General features: G+C 31.9%; 3 long non-coding RNA genes across 4 annotated transcripts; all 3 read left to right on the top strand.

The window, feature by feature from the left end:
- The first annotated feature begins 4,911 nt into the window (after nt 1–4,911).
- On the top strand, nt 4,912–8,104 carry LOC139502194 (uncharacterized). Its single transcript, XR_011658746.1, has 3 exons — nt 4,912–4,979; nt 7,017–7,104; nt 7,735–8,104. It is a non-coding gene; the product is annotated as an uncharacterized lncRNA (long non-coding RNA).
- Nucleotides 8,105–10,495: 2,391 nt separating this feature from the next.
- On the top strand, nt 10,496–18,591 carry LOC139502250 (uncharacterized). Of its 2 annotated transcripts, none has more exons than XR_011658757.1 (3): nt 10,496–10,597; nt 17,187–17,288; nt 18,450–18,591. It is a non-coding gene; the product is annotated as an uncharacterized lncRNA (long non-coding RNA). The 2 variants fall into 2 exon arrangements; XR_011658756.1 differs by lacking the exon at nt 10,496–10,597 and adding an exon at nt 15,543–15,554.
- Nucleotides 18,592–18,818: 227 nt separating this feature from the next.
- On the top strand, nt 18,819–19,946 carry LOC139501794 (uncharacterized). The gene is made up of 2 exons (XR_011658655.1): nt 18,819–18,891; nt 19,722–19,946. It is a non-coding gene; the product is annotated as an uncharacterized lncRNA (long non-coding RNA).
- The last annotated feature ends 4,702 nt before the right edge of the window (nt 19,947–24,648 follow it).

A 24,648-nucleotide genomic window follows, 5' to 3' on the forward strand; every position in this document is an offset into this window, starting at 1 on the left:
TAATAAACAAAAACAATGTTTACTAAATATCAAATTTTATTCTCAATAAACAATACACATAGTTAAAGAGAAGATAATTACATGTATGTACAATATTTACAATGACAATATTTACAATTTAAAAAGTCTAATATCTTGGCTGTGTACGTTCTGTTCTTGGTCTTTTCCTTTGGTTAGGCTTGGGTTTTGGTACTTCAAAATCTGAGCACGAAGCTCCATATACAAAACTAATTAACTTTATAAAAAGTAAATTTATTTCCCTTTTTAACCTCGTTCAAGGAATTTATTACTGGACAAGAACGAGTTTCAATAGGGGAATAAATCTTACAAAATGAAATTTTGATTAAATCTTAACGACAAGAAAATAGAGAAAACACACACACACATACATATATATATATAAATATTAAAATATTGAAAAACGAATGATACCAATTAAAAAAGAATCAACGCTACTATCCGTAATTGTAACTGTTAGCTTGGAAATAAATTATATATAAAAAGGTGTATCACATATTCTTTTTTTACTATGGAACAGTGCAATTAAAATCTATTGTATATCTAGAGATATGAAAATACGAAAGAATTATTCATCTTAATTTTTGAACTATTAAAGAATGAAAACTAAAACTTTCCCGTATATTGAACGAAATTTTATAAAATCAACGCTACTTTTTGTGATTAACTGTTAGCTTAAAAGTAAATGATATATTCTATTTTTCACTATGGAACAATGCAATTAAAGTCTATTGTAGAATATCTAGAGATATGAAAATACGAAAGAATTATTCATCTTGATTTTTGAATTAAGAATATAACTAAAACTTTTCAGCATTGAAAAAAAAAATTATATAAAATTCGAAAATCTATACAAAGAAAATATTTACGATATATTTGTATCTTAAGTTAATATACCTTGCTCAATCTCTGGAAACACTCCTCGTAGTTGAAACGGGGTTTTGATCCCCAAGGACGCCACATTTTGCAATAAATTTTATCTATATTTTTGAACGTTTTCAAATGAGATGAATTGAATGAAAATTTCCCAACTATATGTAGATTTCTCATATTTCTCAACTGGCTTCAATTATTACAAACAAAACGAAAGGTTTATTTAACATTTTTTTCCAAAACAATATATCTTCTTTGTTCTATATTTTTCAAAAGACATCTTGGTTTTGTTTGTTTGCCAAGCTTACATGTATGAGGTTAGACCCATCACTAATCACTTCTAATTATTAAAGATCAAACGACCTAATCAACATGATAATTGGTATTCAATATAATCATCGGTCATGCCTGACATATTTCATAAAAACGGCGCGTGCCGATGAAAACTCAAATAACTTCTTAAATATTAAATTGATTTTACCGAAACAAAAACTATAAGATGAAGAATTAAATTATCTATCGAATGCATAACTTCACCACCCACTAAAACATACATTTCATGTCCTGAGTGCACTTTGTATGTCCTGAGTGCACTCAGGAGGTCCTGAGCGGTGTTTAGACGTACCGTTAATAAAACGGGGATTCGTGTATTCAAGAGCTTATTTTCAGTGGACAACAACAAATGGAAGTTTTTAACGACCTTGACTGGCTATAACATATATATAGCACTTGCACGGTCGTTCCAGTGGACATATTTCATACCAGATTACCTATTCTTTTTATATATATGACAATTATTGTTCAATCTGATACACGTACCTATAATGTACAGTATTTTGAACAGCTTCAAATATATGGGGTCCGTAGTAATACCGCAAAGGATCTCCTTAGTGCACTAAGAACAAAAATGTGCACTAAGGACCTGATGGAATGATACAACTGTTACAAAGGACATGGCATATAAAAATAGACTTTTTAAAAATTCATAATTTTAAATTTTACAATTATACCTTTTTTTAATTAGAAAGTTATCGAATGTGTATTCGACACGTGCCTAAAAAAATTGATTGTCACCTTTTTAGTGTAATAGGTAGAAATTCACGTTCGCTCAACCTTGACCCGTTCATAATCTGCTAGTATACTGTTTAAACATGTATATATGGTATTTTAAATTGTTCTCTATTTTTTTCCCATTTGTTTGTTTCTGCCGTATTTATTCTGTCTGTTATAATTTTTACTTCTAAAGTAATAAAGTATTTTCAACTCTTTTCAGTTTGGGAATTTTTAATCCTTTTAATTTTAAAAAGACAAATAATTGTGAACACTTCACGGAAAAGTGAGGATTTATATTTGGTTGCTTAACGTCCAGTTGCCAATACTTCATTCATTTTTCTGATGTCAGGGACCATGCCTCATCACAGCAAGGTTTTATAAGGATAGAACATAGGCAAATGCAAATAGATTCTATTGACTATATCTTTGCTGCTTTGGTCTCTGCATGTATACATAATGATTCATTATGTTTTATGGGATACTTAACTTCTGTTCTACAAATTTTATAAAATATATTCTGATTTTTCATTTTTAATGAGATTTTAGTTTCTGTTGATTAGAGGCAGTACAAAAAACATGTTTTAATCATAATTAAGGAGAACCCAGCCCCCCCCCCCTGTCAACGTGACACCCAACCACACCGCTTGAAAATCTTAAAATATTTTTTAATGTTATCTTTACAATATATTGAATAGGGTGACACGTTGTCGCTACATAATAACCAGATAAAATGGATCTTGTTTATACAAAAAATATTTCAAGATTGTGGTTTCTCAAACATATGGGAGTCACAAAATTTTGTTAATAAAGAATGGTTAAAAACTGTCATAAAGCAGAGATTGCTAGTTCAATATATTCAGAACTGGAATTCCCTCATTCAAAATTCGTCAAAAGGTATAAACTACAAAAATTTTAAGAAAAACTTGAAATTGAAGAATATTTTAATATTTTGGACTTCAAAGACGCTATTGTTTTTTGTCGGTTTCAAACGACTAATACTAAGTTGCCGATTGAAACAGGAAGATGGCAAAACGTAATCAGAGAAAACCGCTTTTGCAGTCTATGTAACAATCGACAAATAGGTGACGAATATCATTTTATATTTGAATGCAAATTTTTCAATCAAAAACGAAAAGAGTTTTTAACTGCATATTTTACAAAACGGCAAAATACAGTTAAATTCTCTGAAGTTATGTCAAGTACAAGAAAACCAGTTCTGAAGAAGCTTTGTTTTTTTTATAGAAAATATAAATACTTGTGTTTGTCGGCCCGTGCTTGTACTCCTGGCTTGTAACTTTTGTAACATCTCTCGCTTGTTTTGTACATATTGTAAATATTTATTGTTGTATTTGTTATCTCTGTACCGATGTAATGCATTTGCTTTATGAGAATAAAGATATATATAGTAACTTCTTTAAATATACACAAGTCATAATTACATTGGCCAGAAGGTAACTTGATAATTAGAGGATCAAAGGATTTAATTAAGACAATCCAAGACTGCTACCTCTATATTTTATTATACATATCTTTATTAGCCTCATTTATGGTGATACAGCAATTGCAAAACGGGTAGATACGATCTGTAATCAAATAATTAAACTAATCAAAAGTTTATTTAGAGTAACCATATGCCGGATGAACAAAAAGTTTGCCATTTATCGAAAAACATATGGTTTTATATAACAAGAAAACTTCTCTAGTATTCTAAACATTTATCACGTACCCCCTCCCCCAAACCTCCGCTTCAAGCTCTAGATTCGCGCCTACACATTGTGAATTATATTTCTTACATCACGATGCTTATTACATTATACAATAAAATGGTATTCATCTTCAATTGTTGAAATAAAGATGAATTGTTAAAAAAAAGCATTGAGATCAGTTTTAAAGTTATTGTTCATAGGAGACAGTTATGATTTATAGTCTCTTTTTAAAACGTAATATAATTTTACCTCTTGAAGTTTTTCTATATTACTTCTGTAATCGGATTTTGAAGAACCCCACGGACACCACATACTCTCATGCATATGTCACTCATTCAAGGTATAATGATAATATATGTAAACTCTTGTGTTGTTAACAAGGAAACGAAATCTCAAAAGCATTTTTGTCTCAATTTGTATCTCAAAATAGGGTTCTTTGATTTAAAAAAAAAGCTTGCATAGCAATTTCCTTAAAAACAAAATATAACAAAGGCAAAGTTTTAAAACACAAAATTCATTTTTTTCTTTCTTTCATAAACTTGAAATTTTACCACGCTAAACCGTTAGGTTTATTCAACAACAACCATTAATTAATCAATAAGTAACGATAAAAAGACAATTGTGTATTGGATTAGGTTGATTGAACATGATGATTAGTGAATTTGCAATAAGCCGTTGGTCACGTGCCGAGTGGCACGCGTTGATTAAAAAGTCATTTAACTTCAAAATTACAATATCTATTGATACCTAACTTTACAGATATGAGGTATTTAATCATATCCTCCTATATATCCATATTCTCTGTGATCTTAAAACATCGTTTTAGTGTCCTCAGAGACATATATACACATGTGTATATATGTCTCTGGTGTCCTTAATGCAAAAACTTTCTTCTTAGTCAGCGCCATTAAGAATTCCTTTGCGGTATTTCTACACACCGAAATATATGGCCTTATTGGTAAAATACCCACTGAAAATACCACAGTACTTAGTGTCACTAAAAGTCAAATTATTGTGCCGTGAAAACTGGAAATGAAGTTTAGCGGGACATAGGAAATTACAAAAATATTAGAATTGTTTACTTACATAGTGTAAGCGGGATGCGGGAATCTAAAAAAATAAATAGTAACTATAAAGCGAGATCCGTGAACAGAACCCCTAATGAGACCCCATTAGTTGTGGCTTATTTTTGGTCTTTTTAGCTAGTTTCCTTCCCCTACATTACTTGTAAGTTGATCGTTTTTGTTAAGCAGCACTCTAGGTCTGACAGTATATTACCAAGAAATGCACAAAATATTGAAAAAGAAGGTTTAGAAAATTTAAATAATGGTATGCACACACACTCCCCTGTCAGCACAGACAATTATATTTTTGTAAACGCGCCAAACTCATTTCTTCCACAGTGAGACAAGCTTTACAATGTTGATGGTGGTGAAAATCTAGTCCAAATAATTATGACGTCTTGCAAGGCTATTTTATTTCTGGAACGCTTTCCTCTGACGAAGCCGAAATGTGAAACCAAATCAACAAGAAGTCTAACATTTATAATAGAACTGAATATAAATGTAAATGGGAAATGTATCAAAAGACCAAAGAGCAGATAGCAGCCAAAGGGCACCAATGGGTCTTCAATGCAACGAGAAAATCCCACAACCCGAGGAGGGGTTCCTAACCAAAGACAAATGGGGGGGGGGGGGGTCCAACTACATGTCCCCATTCAATACAATACAATATGCTTTATTTGAAAAACACGCCGTCACATTGACATGTGAAACAAGAGGTAAATTACAAAATACAATCACAACTTAGAAATAAAATATATGGAAAATTACTTTATATTATAATATTTTAACATTATAATATTTTAGTTAACTTTGAAATGAATATAGACACATTTTTAAATAATAAGTTAATATTTGTCAATGACAGTTAGTCCTTTCATTTTTGCTTAATTCTGATATTTCACATAGTACTCTGGAATATGCTGATTTCTGATATTTTTTAACTAATAAAGAATTGCATTAAAATAAATAATGGAATTCATTGCCAATTGCAGTTAAACACAGATTGCATGTCCTTTCTTCTTTTGGAATGACTTGTACCATCTTCCCAGCTCTACTGGGATTGTACATTGCAGCATCTTAATTTTGAAATATATTTACGTTCAAATGGTGTTAATTTTAAAATTCAAATGCATTGATCGTCCAATAAAGAACAATGTAGAAAGGGGGGTTCCAACATGTCCAACCCTCAGACCCTCCTGGATCCCTGCCTGTGAGGCATGCTTTAGCTTGCCATTAAACAAAAATGTATACTAGTTGAGTGATAATGGACGTCATATTAAACTCTTTGATATTAAAAAAGAAACTAAAATAAAAATCATACAAAGGTCACAAAGGCCATAACTTCTGGCTCCTGACGTGGGAAAAGTGCAAAATGCAGTGGGAATGAAAGCCTTTACTGTAAATTCCTGAAATTACAATTATATAAATCATCTCACATCTTTGCGCATTTCTTGAAATTGGTCATATTAATAAATGCATGCAATATTTTCAGAAAATTTCAATATATAGGCTTTTTAAAAAAAGTCAATCTTGTGCATGATTTATCAATGATTATACTTGCACAATTAACGCATGTTGTTCTCAAAACTAAGAGGTGTCTATGCTATTTATGACAATTTTCATGGTTCAGTGGTTATAGTTAAGTTTTTGTGTTTTGGTCTGTTTTTCTCATACTTTATGCAATAGGTCTACTATATTTGTTGTATGAAATGATTGTTAGGTGTACATGTCTAGTGGGATGGTGTCATCTGACCTTGACCTCATTTTCATGGTTCAGTGGTCAAAATTAAGTTTTTGAGTTTTGGTCTTTATCTATTAAATACTATAAGCCATAGGTCAACTGTATTTGGTGTATAGAAATATTTTTTGATCTATATGTCAGTGGCACAGGTTTTATTTGACCTTGATCTCATTTTCACGGTTCATTGATCAGTGTTTTTGTGATTTGGTCTATTTTTCTTAAACTATAAGTAATAGGTCAACTATAATTGTTGCATTGAAGCCTTGTTAGCTGTATATGTCTGCCTGGCATGGTTCATCTAACATTGACCTCATTCTCATGGTTCATTAGTCTTTATTTATTTATCTTGGTTAATGTTAAGTTTATGTGACAGTTGTGATAAAGCTTTATACTTAGGACTATCAACATATTACCAATGATTAGTAAAAGAAGGAGAGACATTTCAGCGTGTGCACTCTTCTTATTAAACACACATTAATATACATCATGTACATTAAACAGCAAAAAAAAATATTGATGCAAGATGCCATTCAATAATAACTTTTACTCTTTTATGTATAGGACAAGAACTATAGAAGATACAGAGAAATTATAAACAGCAGAAATGATAGGCAATTTAAAATTTGCAGAAGCAAACTAAACCTAAATGGTAAGGCCACTTTTATTTATTTTTTAAAGTTGTTGAACTTGAAAGATGATAATCATAATTACTATAAAAATTAAAAGATGTGGTATATTAAATATGAAAACTATCATGGCTTTAAGAAAGCAATTGTAGGCCTGTGACGACCTTCAATAATGAGAAAATCCATACCCTATAGTCAAAGAAGGCAGCTATAAAATACCCAAAGATGAAAAATTGAAACAATCCAACATGTCCAAACTGTAAAACTAATTGCCTAGTTTATTACAAAATAAATTACAAAAAATAAATATAACCGGTATGAAACAACAACAACAACAACCACTAAATTTTAGTGTCAGACTAAACTTACAAAAACTACAGGCTCTGAACTATGGACAGGCACAATAGGAATATGGCAACCTATGATGTAAATTTCCTGCAAACACAGACTGGACTAATGTAAATCAACTAATTTTTCGCGACTACTTTATTTTGTGTTTTATACTTTCTAGTCTTACATCACAGCTAATTATTTTTCGCAAGGTTCAAGTTTACTTAATGAATTTTAATAAAGAAAGATACATATGAAAAACATTTATTGCTGTTTCTCTCTCCATTTATAACATTTTATTTGTTTATTTTGTGTATTTATAGGTGATCAGACATCTTGGTTTTCACGATCAATAGGTCATTACTGAAGAGGAAACTTAAAGTTGAAATTTATTTACAAAGTGCATAATTGGATTAATTTGAACTGGAATGTGTGCTTTCCTGCAAAAAAGAAACAGGAAATTTCATCATTATCACATGATAATGCCAATAAACAAAATGGAGTTCTATCATAGATACACAAAAACACTATTGCATAAAAGCAACAACATATTATATATATTATTCGAAAGAAAGGAGAATGCAGAACAAAGGAACACCAGTTTTATCCACTCATTTATATCGCTCCCTCATATCAAATATACGGAAGAAGATCATTGAAGAACAATTTGCAAAAATGTTTTCTCCTAGAATTGAAGGAAAATGTTATAAAGTGAATGGAATAATGTATTTACTGAATTCTTATGTAGTGGATTGAAAACTGTACACAAGCTGAAACAGAAGAAAATTTTAATTTAAAATAACACGAAAAGTGTATATTTTATTATTTAATCTGCAAATATATAAACAAATTCTTTAGAACACCACAAATGGTATGACATTCAAATTGGTTGCTTATTAATGTATTGCATTGAAACAATTACAAAGAAAACAGAATCATTTGCTACAAATTTTTTTTATAAATCATAGTTAAATTTTATAAAAAGTATGAACAATACCTAGATCTAAATAGTCAGACTTTATCAATTTTCAATGTCATTAAAATGTTGAGTCAAACATTTTTGAAAGTTTTGAATATCATTTGCATCAACTATACAGTCTTGTAATAATTATATTCATACTGTTTGTATACATGGTATAGCGAAGAAATGTTTAACAAGAACAAATAAGGGAAATTTGATGTTCAGAAATTTCTTTAGAGGAAATTTGAAGAACAATGATTTCATTAGAGGAAATTTGTTGTCTTGAAGGAAATCTTTTTCCCTTGAAAAAACAATTTCCCTTGAGGAAAAAACAATTTCCCTTTGAGGAAAAATCTTTTTCCTTTAGGGAAATTTGATTTCCCTTGAGGAAAACAACTATTCCTCTAAGGAAATTGTTGAAAAAAGGGGCATAACTTTTTTAACAGTGGTGCTAGAGCCAAACAATTTTAGGACAAATATCAGGGAACCAATACCAACCAAGTTATCAACTTCATTTTGACAACTCCAAAAATTGAGGTGAACAACTTTTGCACTCAGCGGAATTGCAAACTTGTCCAGGAGACAAATCTGCTTTTCTGAGATGTTTTACAAGGTTCCAAAAATGTGTTATGCCCTACAGCTTTCCATCCAGCTAAGGCAGAAGTATATTCTCTTTTATTCTCATATATCCAGTATTTGCAACAAATTGTAATTTTTCTGAAGAAAAAAATTCAAATGGAAAATAATGTTTGTATTGTAATATAGTATGTTCCCATGGGAAGAAAAATTGTTCCTATGTGAAAAAAAATTGTTCCCATGGGAAGAAAAATTGTTCCCATGGGAAAAAGTTTTGTTCCCATGGGAAGAAAAATTGTTCCCATGGGAAGAAAATTTGTTCCCATGGGAAGAAAATTTGTTCCCATGGGAAGAATTAATTCCCATGGGAACTTTTTGTATTCATCTTTTCCCATGGGAACTTTAAAGTTCCTATGGGAACTCTAAACTTCCCATGGGAAAAGTAATTTTTCCCATGGGAACTTCCAATGTTCCCATGGGAAATTCTAATATTCCCATGGGAATTATCAAATTTCCCATGGGAAATGTACTTTTAATCAGCTGCAGTGACAAGAGTGACAACAGTGACAAGTTGGGACATATGGCATTTTTTTAATTTTTCAATAATCTATCACTGGGCAAATTTTTTTTTTGATATCTTGTAAACCGACAAAGTCAGATTTGCCGATACCGGAATGGCAAATTTGTCCCGCACAGTGTTGAAATCTAACACAAACTTAATTTGTTTACTTTGAAATGAAATATGTCCATTCACATTCTACCGTGAATATTTCAGAAATTTATTAGTTTTGATATGCGTGTTTACCATCTGATGACAAATATCCGTACGAAATTTTATTAAGTGACTTCAAACGCAATTGAATAACTGTTAATTTTCGAACATGACTGTTGTATCAAATTCTTTTTACAAAATATATAGTGACGATGTATTTTAAATTAATCAAGTGTTATCTTTGCAGCTCCAGACTGTAAGTACAATATGTTGAATTTAAATACCACTTTTTAACAACTAAAATATTGTAAAATAATGTGATGATGCAATTTCTATTTTAAGAAATTAATCCTCTATTGTGGCATTGAAATTCAGATTGGTATTTTTATTCACGTGATTGCATATTATCCGTTTGTATCTAGTTTTTTCTACGTTTCTGCATTTTTAAAAACATTTCTTCTCTTGTACCTCTTAATCGAGAAACTTCTAATGAATCAGTATAGGGATAAGACAGCCAGCTAACAAAAAGAGAAGAAGAAGACGTACATAAACCTTCTGAATTGTTTAATGTGCTGATACAAACCAGATGGTTGTGTCGTTTTTATGTTAACTAAATATACAAAGAAGATGAAATAACGCATATAATATTGTTAATTTTTTTCTGAAAATTTATCAATATTCATTTCAATATGACCACAATTAGTATAGGGATAAGACGATCATTTCGTTATATATTTCATACACATCTTCGAAACTGAAAAGGTATGCCTACGAGTTATATAAAAAATAAATAACAAATTTAAAATAAAACGATTTAATATTTAAAATATTCTAGATTGTGCATCCAAACCTTGTCAAAATGGAGGTTCATGTCAGACATCTATTTCTGGTTTCACATGTACTTGTGCAGCAGGCCTTACAGGATCTTCTTGTCAGAGTACGTATATTTTGTACACCATTTAATCTTTCTTAAACAGGTATTATATAAACAAAGATTCGCTAACTGACGCCTTTAAGTTATTGCGGATATTGCGTACTGAACTATATACAACCTACAACTTACATGAACACATTTTTTATATCATAGCACGGCCTCCGACGATACGTAAAACCCACATTGTTACAAATGTTATTGACATAAAAACTTAACTTCATGGTAATTTTTTTCATATCATCAGAGAGGTGTCATTTTAAAGATATGAATAATCTGTTTCCGTCTGATGTTCGGATGAAAAATAAGTTAACAGATAGAATTATCAATTATCCAAATAATTAAGATATTTGTTTTAAAACAAATGTGAAATATATGGTCTATATAGATATAGGAAGATGTGGTGTGAGTGCCAATGAGACAACTCTCCATCCAAATAACAATTAAAAAAACCATTATAGGTCAATGTACGGCCTTCTATATGCATGATATTGATTTAAAGTGACGATATTGCTTAATCCATATGTTTTCAAATATATATATGTCAAGTAATAAAATTGAGAATGGAAATGGGGAATGTGTCAAAGAGACAACAACCCGACCAAATAAAAAACAACAGCAGAGGGTCACCAACAGGTCTTCAATTTAGCGAGAAATTCCCGCACCCGGAGGCGTCCCTCAGCTGGCCCCTAAACAAATATATACTAGTCCAGTGATAATGAACGCCATAATAATTTCCAAATTGTACACAAGAAACTAAAATTAAAATAATACAAGACTAACAAAGGCCAGAGGCTCCTGACTTGGGACAGGCGCAAAAATGCGGCGGGGTTAAACATGTTTGTGAGATCTCAACCCTCCCCCTATACCTCTAACCAATGTAGAAAAGTAAACGCATAACAATACGCACATTAAAATTCAGTTCAAGAGAAGTCTGAGTCTGATGTCAGAAGATGTAACCAAAGAAAATAAACAAAATGACAATAATACATAAATAACAACAGACTACTAGCAGTTAACTGACATGCCAGCTCCAGACTTCAATTAAACTGACTGAAAGATTATGATTTCATCATATGAACATCAGGCACAATCCTTCCCGTTAGGGGTTTAGTATCATACCATCATAACATATATGAGAAAAACATAACCCGTGTCATGCCAATAACTGTTTTTAGAATAAATGTGTTTAGTTCCGATGCAAAGACCTTATCAGTGTCTCAATATTAACGCCAAAATATGCAATCTTTAATGACTTGACAACAGTATCGTAATTATATCCTTTCTTAATAAGTCTATTCAAAGGTTTTGTAAGTTTCTGAGGTGAATACTGACACCTTTGTGCTTTATAAAGAATATTTCCATAAAAAATTGGATGTGAAATACCTGAACGTATTAGAAGTCTGCATGTTGAGCTATATTTACGAATGATGTCTTTATACCGATGATAAAATTTAGTAAATGTTTTGACTAGTTTGTGATATCGAAAACCCTGGTGTAATAATTTTTCAGTAATACATAAATTTCTCTCGTTAAAATCTAAAACATTGTTACATACACGAGCGAATCGTACTAGTTGAGATATATAAACACCGTAAGATGGTGACAAGGGAACGTCACCATCTAAAAACGGATAATTAACGATAGGAAATGAAAAATCATCCCTTTTATCATAAATTTTAGTATTCAGCTTTCCATTAGTGATATATATATAAACATCGAGAAAAGGGCAGTGGTCACTGTTAGTATTAGCTTTATTTAAAGTAAGTTCAACAGGATAAATTTCATTAATATACATACTGAAGTCGTCATTATTGAGAGCCAAAATATCATCCAAATATCAAAAAGTATTATTAAATTTGTTTAGCAGATGTTGTTTCGATGGGTCTTTGCTTATTTTTGTCATAAATTGTAACTCCTAACAATACAAAAACAGGTCCGGAATAAGTGGTGCACAGTTAGTCCCCATTGGAATTCCGATAATCTGACGATATACGGAATCCCCAAAGCGAACAAAAATGTTATCTAGTAAAAATTCAAGGGCATATATAGTATCAAAGCATGTCCAATTAACATAGTTTTTTTGTTTATTGCTACTAAAAAATGACCTAAAAGAGTTTGAACATATATATTCACATTCTGATGTTTTGAATGCCCATTTAATTAGGTGTGTGATTTTTTTCTTAATGAGAATGTGAGGCAATGTGGTATACAGGGTAGAAAAATCAAAACTTTGAACAGATTCAAAATCACCAATATAAGCATGCAATTTATCAAGTACTTCCAACGAGTTCTTGACACTCCAAAAGTAATTTATTCCACTATTTTCGAAGGCCTTATTTGAACAATTTATTATAAGGTTTTTAATTGTACCAAGTGCGCTGGTAAGAAGAATAGACAATTTAGTAGTTGAACAATGGCTTGAAGACGAAATAAATCTATATTTGTAAGGGGTTTTGTGTAGCTTCGGAAGCCAATACATAGTTGGGACTTTCATTGTATTTGGCTCTGCTTGTAAAGCGGTGGCTAAAAGTTTATGTTTGTTACAGATTTCGTTTTCTGAAAATGGAGTCAGATGGAATGTTGGTGAATTGGTGATTTCCTTTTTCAGAACCTCAATGTAAAATTTACGTCTAACAATAATAATATTATTAGCAGCTTTATCGGCCGGGACAAAAACAAATTCCTTGGCTAGTTCTTTTAGTTTATGTTTGATACGAGAAATAGGTTTATTGTGGTTATTGTTTATAGTAAAATGTTCTTTAAAATGTTGAATACGTATGTCAACTATCTTCATTACTGAATTAAAAAAAGAGTCCAAAGATTTTTTGTCAGCTTTTTCCCGTTTTATCCATTTCATACAGTAAGTATGGAGTGAGTCGTGGATGATATTACGACACTCATTCCAATTAATAATTGACGGGGGACGATATTTAGGTCCTTTACTGAGGAATGATTTTAACTCTCGGTCTTGAACGATGTTAAGATCTCCTGTTATGACATGGGAAATGGGTCCATAAATATATTCGGAATTACTGCAATTACATGAAGTAGGTGTATTTTCACTGATATTAACATCTTTACACAATTGACTATAATTAAACACAAATTTCCGGGTAGATTTCTTGTAAATATAACAAATAAGAGGTAGCTCAGTATTGTCAAAATATCCAGGAACTTGTATTTTAACAGAATGGTCGTTAAATATACCGGCAATATTTACAAATCAAAGCCTTTATTGACATACTTAATTTTAATAAAATGTTTTTTATGATCTTCAGGGCGATCAATTTTGGGAAATAATTTAGAATAACAATATGCCATAATAATTTGAACAATTTCATACTTAGGACTGCTATATGAAATTGTGTTGCAATCCTCCAAAATTTTATTTATCTTATTAACCGGTAACGAACAGAGTTTTGTTAACAGATAATGTCTGCCGTTGTTTTTTGAAATAGAAATTAGGTCCGAAATATTGGTATGATTGGCCCGAAATTTTCTTTGATTGCGATTTGTTCTACGACCGTGAGAACGTGTTTTACGAACAGTTTTAGAAACTATATCCAAAATGTTAACGGAATTGGTTCTAGATATATTACCAATTCCCATGATATTATCATTTAGACCGAGAGGGTAAACTGTCTGTAATTTTTTAATCCAATTTAATTCAATTATTTTCCGTGATCGTACAAACTTTGAATGCGATTCACCAGGCTGCTTATTTACTACTTCTAAAGGTTGAACTGCTAAATATTTAAAAGGATGGTTGTGCTTCTTAAGGTGTTGGTAAATGATACTTTTGAATTTATTGGGTCTTTTAAAACGATACAGATGTTCTTGAGTGCGTTTAGATAAATATCGTCCAGTTTCTCCTACATACTGAATACCACACCCCGGTTTGTTTCATGTGAGTAAATAAATAATACTGTTTGATTTTCAAGTTATATCAGTTTCAAAATTTAAAGAAAATGTGCGACCATTAAACGTGGACCTTACCGTATTGTTGGTGGAAAGACGGGGACATGTAAGTCATTTTTTGGCATGACACTTATCGATAGAAGGGTAACCACGATTTTTATTGTTAAAAACGTTAGCGATGGTAGTATTTTTAGATAACCGATTTTGAAGATTGAGACGTGTAGATACCCTTTGAACAAGTTTAGTATTTAGTAAATTTCCATTTCTAAGCTTCATAATTGTTTTGTTAGTGAATTATATAATAAAGGAGCAAAGATTGGCGTCCAGAATATGAACCAGCATACAATAATTTAAGTTATATAAAATGGATAAATTTGTTCGGCTAAAAATGTCAAACGCTATCAGTATTAATTACCCGAAGAAGATAGGGTATATCAGGGTATGACTGATGGCTGACTAAAGAGTAGAATGGGGCTGAATATTGAAATACTGCTTTTTGATAGATATTCCTAAAGTAATGAACTAGAGCAGTTCTCGCTCGGACACACACTCCATAATCTAGTATATTATAAGAGCATAAACCTGAAGCACGGGGAGGCACTCTACTGCCTCCACACGGCACTAAAGACAAACTCTGTAAAAAATAAAATTGAGAATGGAAATGGGGAATGTGTCAAAGAGACAACAACCCGACCAAATAAAAAACAACAGCAGAGGGTCACCAACAGGTCTTCAATTTAGCGAGAAATTCCCGCACCCGGAGGCGTCCCTCAGCTGGCCCCTAAACAAATATATACTAGTCCAGTGATAATGAACGCCATACTAATTTCCAAATTGTACACAAGAAACTAAAATTAAAATAATACAAGACTAACAAAGGCCAGAGGCTCCTGACTTGGGACATAAATATATTTTAAACAAGTCTTGCGTGATGTAAATATTTCAAATAAAGGTGGACTGAAAATCATAAAGGCAAAGTGTTAACATTATACATGTAATAACTTATACCTAAATTTCCACTGAATTTCAGATGAAGTTGACCGTAAGTTTCATATTACTTTACATATTGGGCTAAATATCGATAGCACATGAACCTATATTTGCATGTTATGACTTGATTCTCATAAATTTAACTGATGGAAACACATCATTGAGGCGGCAAAATAAAATAAAAAGGACATTCGGATATCATAGGCGGTTTTAAGTCTGTAAATCACACGTCAAATATATCATTTTATGTTATCTTGAAGTACGAGCACTACCATGAATATAGAGAGATTTCATAGACTAATTAGTTTTCAAATGTACCAGATAAGAAAATTCAAGTTTTTCAAAAACATCCATACTTTTGTAAAAAAGAAATGAATAAAAATGACCATATAATTGATATTCATGCCAACACTGAAGTGCTGACGACTTGGCTGATGATATCCTCGTGAAAGAAACGTCCGTCAGCAGTGGCATCTACCGAGCTGTGTAAATAGTTATCAAATGTACCAGGCTGATATTTTATACACCAGACGCGCGTTTCGTCTACATAAGACTCATCAGTGACACTCAGATCAATAGTTATAAAGCCAAACAAGTACAATGTAGTTGAAGAGCATTGTGGAACCAAATTCCAAAAAGTTGTGCCAAAGACAGCTAAGGTAATCTCCGCCTGGGATAAGAAAATCCTTAGAATTTCGAAAAAATTTAATATGTAATTGATTATCATGCCAACACTGAAGTGCTGACTACAAAATCGTCTTAAATGACAGACATAAGTAATATGGAATTATAATTCTTGAATTTGTATATATTATAACATGTGTTAAATTGACATGAGTGGACACCAACACTTTACATGATGGGTTTTGGAGTTTTCCACAGAATGTCCGTATATTAAAACTAACTATGGAATCGATATCAGCAACAACATACAAAGAGTTATTGTGGTTCACACATACGTTAAAGAACGATCGTTTGTTCTTAGCGAGTTATCTTACAATGTTTTTACGTGCATCGTTATGAACGAGTGTCCCTACGTGTTTCATAGATTATTTTTAGTAATAATTCATGGCAGCCGTTGATTTGTCTTCATTTAACCATGGGTTGGGCATTTATATTCGATTATTATACCCTGAGCGTTAGCGTGTGGAACTCATCGTGTTGCTAATGTTAGTACGAACTTGGTGATAAGCTTGATTTGTAGAAAAGAGCACGGGATAATGCTCCCAAAGATTAGAACGTACCTTGTGTCATTTGTCTGTCATCGCGTCCGTAAAATTTCCTTAAAAACAGTAATATCAACCTCACCATTTTAAATTTTAAAGATTTCTTGTGAGAATCAACCCCCTATTAAGGAAAACCACATCCCTGGAATATCGTTTCAACGTGGTAATATGTAATCCATATGCAGGCATTGCAAGAATAAAATAGTATTTTACAGCTCAAAATCTGTTATATTCATGAAACTATTTCAAATGTTATGATACAGGTAGTATAGTTTTTGTCAATGGTTGTGTCGTTTTTATGTTAACTAAATATACAAAGAAGATGAAATAACTCATATTATATTGTTAATTTTTTTCTGAAAATTTATTAATATTCATTTCAATATGACCACAATTTTACAAAAGTATGCACTGATAATTCCACTTATTTTACTTGCTTTTATTAATTTGTTATCTAGATTGTGCAACAAATCCATGCGTACATGGTAGATGTGTTAATGGACGAATACAATTTTCATGTGTATGCAACAATGGTTACACAGGTCCCACGTGTTCTCAACGTAAGTTTAGCATAATTAGTATGAGTAAAGAAAACTATTTCAACAAAGTATAAAGTCAATTTCAAGATAGCATGCAGCCGATTTTCTTTTCTGGATTAGAATTACCAGAAAGGCTTTTAAACAAACGTTGGAAATCTAGGCATGTTTTTAAACATAAACACGTGTTGAGCTACGTCACAGACACAGACCTAAACTATTAAACCCAATTTATCTAAGGTCAGCTTTGTATGAGGGCATTTGAACACCAGAGTTGTGCACGTGATTGCATATTATCCGTTTGTATCTTAAAACAAATCTTTCAAAACTTTAATCAAACATGCATAATGGTTTGTAATGGTACACTTTTATAAATTGTTATTTGGATGGGGAATTGTCTCATTGGCACTCACACCACATCTTCCTATATCTATGTAATGTTTGGTTAAAAATCTGATGTCATGTAACCGTAACATATATTTATATTGTCAGCAACTTTGTGAATAATTGTGTTTGTCTACACGGCTTTGGTATTTCAGATGTCATTTGATAAATCTCTCATCGCTGTATGTACAGCATGTGTATTATATATTCAATGCACAGCTTTTTCTTAGTACCGATGTAACATTTCAATTGTGTGAGAATAAAGATATATAGTACGCCGCTAGATTAAAACTGACGTGGAAAGGTAACACATGGCCAGCGAAAGCTCTTTTTTTGAGAGCCTAGGTGGTCGTGTGGTCTAGCGGGACGGCTGCAGTGCAGGCGATTTGGTGTCACGATATCACAGTAGCATGGGTTCGAATCCCGGCGAGGGAAGAACCAAAAATTTGCGAAAGCAAATTTACAGATCTAACATTGTTGGGTTGATGTTTAGACGAGTTGTATATAATATATATATATACATGTTACTTTTGTAAAGGTTACGTCCCTTTAATGTATTGTTACATACTTATTATCGTGACGTTACGTTATCGTTAATTACATTCAGCCATGATTATCACAAAGAGGTGAAACCGGTTGGAGAAAAAATGTAGAGAATTAAAGGACTTTAAGAGCATTTTGAAATTCAATTTTATTTATAGATACATATGTATACCATTGTTTAAACAATGAATTATATACAATAACCGAAAAACTTCTTGCTGTCAGCCTGTTCCAGCAATACAATCGTTTCTCTTACAGTTACTACCTCGACGACCCAGTCTAGTAAGTACACAGTAATCTATCATGCCTTGTTCAACATTAAATGTCTTGTTTTTTGGTGTGAAATACCATCTTTTTTCTTCAATGCTCTTTTAAGGTGGTACCTAACACTACAGGGAGATAACTCAAATCGAAAATTAACTGACAACGCCTGGCTAAAATGAAAGAGGACAAACAGACAAACAATATAACACATGACACAACATAGAAAACTAAAGAATAAGCAACACGAACCCCAACAAAAACTAGGGGTGATCTCAGGTGCTCCCCTTTAACATGTATTTTATAACAAATGATTCATTTAGTAACGCCTTTCAGTAATTAAGGATATTGCTAACTGAACTAAATGCAACCTACAACCTCCACGAACAAATTAATATAATCGTTTACATTACAGTTACAAACTCAACAACCCAGTCAAGTAAGTAGATATATTATATTGCCTTCCAAATATAGTATCGATTTCTTATATAATTTCCAGAAACAAAATCAAAATGTCATAGAAAGGCCTTCAAATATGAGTAAAAACCACATCGTAACAAAATCTATAAACAAAAATAATAAACTTCATGAACAATGTCTTCTGATCATCAGAGAGATTTAATTCGAAAGATATGAATTAATCTTCATCCGTCTGAATAAGTAAGTTGAGGACAGTTTACGTACATGTAGAGGAAATTAATGAAAACAAGTATTAATGAGACTGTCCCTCTTATCACTTGTTTTTAGACACGGTTACGGTTTAAAATTAGAACCATTTGACATCTTACTGATGAAGGACATTATTTATCAGGAATAATTATATAACATTTGATTATTTTTGGTGATGTAGTACCCTTTTCGGCTTGCTTATATATATAGTATATAGTATATGAGCTTCCAAATACCGTTTCGATTTCTTATATAACTGAGAAGACAGTATTTGTCGAAATCCTTGTCATGTTTGTGAAGTACCATCTTTTCCGCAAGTTAATTATTTTATATTTGTTATCAGATGAATAATTTAAACCGTTTTGTTTGATCTGGCTATTCGTTGTTTTGACAATTTCCATGGTAGAAGTTTTAAGAATATTCGGTGTTCGACCAGCTAGTCAAATGCGTTTTGATACTATATACTTTTTCATTTTTTCTAATTTTTGAAAAATGATATTTGTGCTGTATTTACCCCCTCAGACATTCAGTATATTATAAAATTATGATTGCAAGGAATATGATATTCGATTGTTCAATTCTACGTTTGTTATATTACAGGTCTTCCTTGTGAAGATAAAATGGGACTAGATTATTGTAAAACGTTTGTTGTCAGCAATCTCTGTAATGTACCTACAGTTAGAATCAACTGTGCAAAGACTTGCAAATTCTGTTCGCCAGTTCATGTTGCAAACGGACCTCCAATTGGATAAACTTGACCAATCAGGCCTTCAAAATGTTTTATGTTTTGTTGTCATTTTTTTAAAATGAAAACTTACAACGTGCCTTTGTTTAACCAACTATCATTTTGTACGATAAATATCACCTTTCATTTTAGATACAAGATAGTTATTAAAGGTACCAGGATTATAATTTAATACGCCAGACGCGCGTTTCGTCTACACAAGACTCATCAGTGACGCTCATATCAACCTATATATAAAGCCAAACAAGTACAAAATTGAAGAGCATGAGGATCCAAAATTCTAAAAAGTTGTGTCAAATACGGCTAAGGTTATCTATGCCTTGGATAAAAAAATCCTTATGTTTTTTTCGAAAAATTCAATGTTTTGTAAACAGGAAATTTCTATAAATAAAAATGACCACATTATTGATATTCTTGTCAACACCGAAGTATCGACTACTGGGCTGGTGATACCCTCGGGGACGAAACGTGGTGTAAATAGTTATCAAAGGTACCAGGATTATAATTTAGTACGCCAGACGCGCGTTTCGTCTACGCAAGACTCATCAGTGACGCTCATATCAAAACATTTATAAAGCCTTCTAAAGAATGTTGTGGGATACCATGAAGACCATACAAGATTTATTTTTTTACGGAAAACATTTTCCAACGTGTCTTAACAATTTCTTCCTGTGAGTAGTTCTATTAATTACTAACGGGAGGTTTGGCTAGTCATAATGCCAGGTTAAACAAACAGTAAAATCTCGAAAATACTGAACTTGGAGGAAAATTCAAAATCACTGTGTAACCTAAGTACTGAACATCGGATGACAGCAAGTTCTTGTGGACGGTCAAAACCTCTTGTCACAAAATGAATTGAACCTGGTTTTAAAGCGCTAAACCTCTGACTTGTATGACAGTCGCAACCTGACATTTATTCTTTCAATGTCCTTGTTGTGCAAAGTCATGAATAGGACAGTGGTTATCAAATTGTTTGTTTCAATTTATTATGACGTTTGTTTTTGTTGCAATTCAGTATTTTTCAATATAGGTTAAAAACTCTTAAGAAAACAGGGTATTATAAAAACAAACTACAAATGGTTTAAACCTTAGTTTAAAGACTTTTGTTGTTTGTTGGAATTAAACCCTCGCGGCTAGCATTAACTTAGAAATAACTATTTGTTGAGTAAAGGCTTCTTAATTCAACCTCGTAATAAGATTTGAACAATGGTATCAATACTTTTTAAGTTCATGTAGGTCCCTCCTACCTTTGTTTTTGTTTAACCTGTATTTGTATCATCTTAATTAATGTAAGTTTGACCATCAGTAACTACTGTTGGATCCAGTTATACAACCTTTACATATTTCAAGTGTAGTACGACAACAGCATATATCCATTTAATAAGCAACAATAAAATAATGTTCAATACTGGAATTACTAACATAAATCGGAAACAATTTTATGACAATAAACATTCAAAGGACAAACAATGATTATTAAAGACCAAAAATAAAACCGTGAACGGGCTAAAAAGCACGGAACACAATTAACACTTAAGAGTTAACAAAATGAAGATTCTTGTTCCCATGAAAGAATATACAAACCTTTTTGATTGATGACTAATAAAGAAAAAGGTCTGAAACTCGACCCATATCAGCACCTCGACTACGTCTGGGCTGATATTGGGGTCTCGGTGTGATACCCGGATCAATATGAAAAAGGTCATGTATTAATCCCTATATATGTTAAAAAATCACCTAGTATTGGAAAATACATGGACATGAATAATCAGTAATATATGTGTAATTCAAGTTTCAGACAATGTAACTTCTTTATAGCCATTTTGAAAGAGAAAGTATCCTGAGCTATTTTTTTTTACAACGTTCATTAAGATTTGTTTTATAGATAATCATGTTATGCTCATTGTTGAAGGATATACGGTGACCTGTTTCTTTTTCACTGACAGCCTCAGTCTTAGATACGACAACGGGTTATGTGTATTACATTTTTGTTCTTTAAACTTCTGAAAAATCTTACATTTAAGATTGAAGGGAGGGGGTACATATGCTGCCCTCAACTTTAGAAGTTGTGTTATGATTAAATTCTTAAAATACTTAGTTCACAAGTAAATACAATGAGATACCACATTTTATTTCAACAAATCTTATAATTTTGAAAAAAAAAGAATAGAAAATCGAAAAAAGGGGGGTGCACCATACCAAGAGTTATGCTTTTTCATTTTGTACAAGTATATCTTCATGTATCATATATTCTTGTTTAAATTAATAAATGTATGTCAGAATTGCACATATAAATGAAATATTTTAGCTTTTTAAGTTATTAAATGTTTGATTATTCATCTGATTGTTAATATGAATTTTGGTAAAAATTGTCAATTTTTTACTTAAATTTTTTTGTAAAGAAAAAAAAAACGAACGACTTTCTTTTTATTTTATAAATATGTAGAATATGGTCTTTCAAAATTTGTCATTGACATGTCATGGTATTGTTGGTCTTGGGAGATAAACAGATTTAAAATTTAAGAGTTTTTGAAATTTTTCATTTTCGAAATTTAACACATTTTTAAATGGTTGCTATGGAAACAAACTATTTAGAAAATTCACAATTTTAATGTTTTTGTATAGTTTGGGGTTTTGTTTATCAATATTGTAAATATACATATTGTTTTTATTGATTAACATTATTTCTATGGGACTTTAAATTCCCTTATTTTATATTTCCAAAAAGGGTCTTTTTCACATATTCAGGCAAAATGTTGATTTGATGGTTACCATGGCAACGGGTATAACACATGGAAAATAAAGACAGAATTTTACTCATCTACCAAAGCTCTTATGATATAGGGCAAACAAAATTACTTCTGTGACATATCATGAATCACCTTCTGCATGATTTTTACAAAGAACGGTACTTAATTCCGAGCTCAGAACATGTAGAATAAATACCGAAATTATAGACTTTGTAAACAATATAGAAACGATATTGTTTACATTGTAATGTATACGATGTGAACGATTACAATACGAAGGTAAACACTATGCTGTTGCGAATTGACACCCCCTTTTTGGGGGACTTTGGTGCAATACAAAATACAAAAAAAAGTTCATACCCTCAGTATATGGTCATAATTTCAATTAAAATTTACAATGTAGTTTGTAACCATAATTACCAATTGAAATACATCATAAAGGTGTTAAGATAGAAAATGAAATGCATTAGCTTGGCTAAAATTAATATTCCTTTAGCATTTAGAAGTAACGTCTAAAAAAAATTGACAGCTAATCATCCCCAGACAAAACAACATTTCTTTTAACATAATTTTGTGGTCGTTTAAAAATCGGATTTGAATTACATGTAAACATTGATTTTTATCGATGGGAACGTCAAAAGGTTTAGTTTTTAATTCTATTTGTGTTCAAAGCCTTATTCCTAATATTTACACCATCACCAGATAAGGTTTCTTTAACACCGAAAACACATACGGACTCCCTAAACACCAGAATCACAAGGTGACTTTCTAGACAGCGAAAACACATCATAACAGTCTCTCCAAACACCAGAAACACATACGGACTCACCAAACACCGGAAACACATACGGACCCCACAAATACCGGAAACACAAACGGACTCCAAAAATACCGGAAACACATACGGACCCCACAAATACCGGAAACACATACGGAATCACCAAACACCGGAAACACATTCGGACCCCACAAATACCGGAAACACATTGAGTGCGAACTTCTCAATTACTGTAAACACATACGGACTCTCAAAACACCGGAAACACATACGAACTGTTCATACACCGGAAAAACATCATTGCAGACTCTAAAAACACCGGAAACATTTAAGGACTACCCAAACAAAGGATACATATACAGACTCCCCAAAAATCGGAAACACATAGGGTATCCCACAAAAACAGGCACCACATGCGGTCTCCAAACACAAGAAACATTTACAGACTCCACAAACTCCCAAAAATTACGGAAATACATATGAACTCCCCAAAACTACGATAAAACATAAGAGATTTTTCAAACACTGGAAACACATACGGACTCAAACAGTTGTTACTAGAGTTCTTAATGTGCTGAAACCGTGGCATTTTCTCTTCCTCTGATTGATTTTAAACATCAAACAGTCAAAAAGACGGCCTACTTTGGTAAGGGTTTACTGCCAGTCAATATTTGTATACCCCAGTAGTTTTAGAGTCTCATTCCAACAAGGAAATATATACACAGGTCTTTTTTTAGCACACATAATTATGTTTCAAGAATTCAATATTATAGCTAATAATATAGTTTGGGTTACAGTCGTGATTAGAAGCAACTCTCTTGTACCATTTTAATCATTGCTTATCAAATATAAAAATAAAAAGATGTGGTGTGATTGCCAATTAATCTTTTCCCCACAAAAGACAAGAACACATAAAACCTAACAACCAAGTTCGTTATATCTATATATGACACTTGTCAAGATAAACATCGAAACACATCATAGAAACACTTCATAGAAACACTTCATCGAAACACATCATATATATTTTGGAGCAGGATCTGCTTACCCTTCCGGAGCACCTGAGATCACCTCTAGTTTTTGGTGGGGTTCGTGTTGTTTATTCTTTAGTTTTCTATGTTGTGTCATGTGTACTATTGTTTGTCTTTTTTTCATTTTTAGCCATGGCGTTGTCAGTTTATTTTAGATTTATGAGTTTGACTGTCCCTTTCGTATCTTTCGTCCCTCTTTTGGATACATTCTTATTTAGTATTT

The sequence above is a fragment of the Mytilus edulis genome, chromosome 13, assembly GCF_963676685.1.
Source record: "Mytilus edulis chromosome 13, xbMytEdul2.2, whole genome shotgun sequence".
NCBI classification, from domain to species: domain Eukaryota; kingdom Metazoa; phylum Mollusca; class Bivalvia; order Mytilida; family Mytilidae; genus Mytilus; species Mytilus edulis.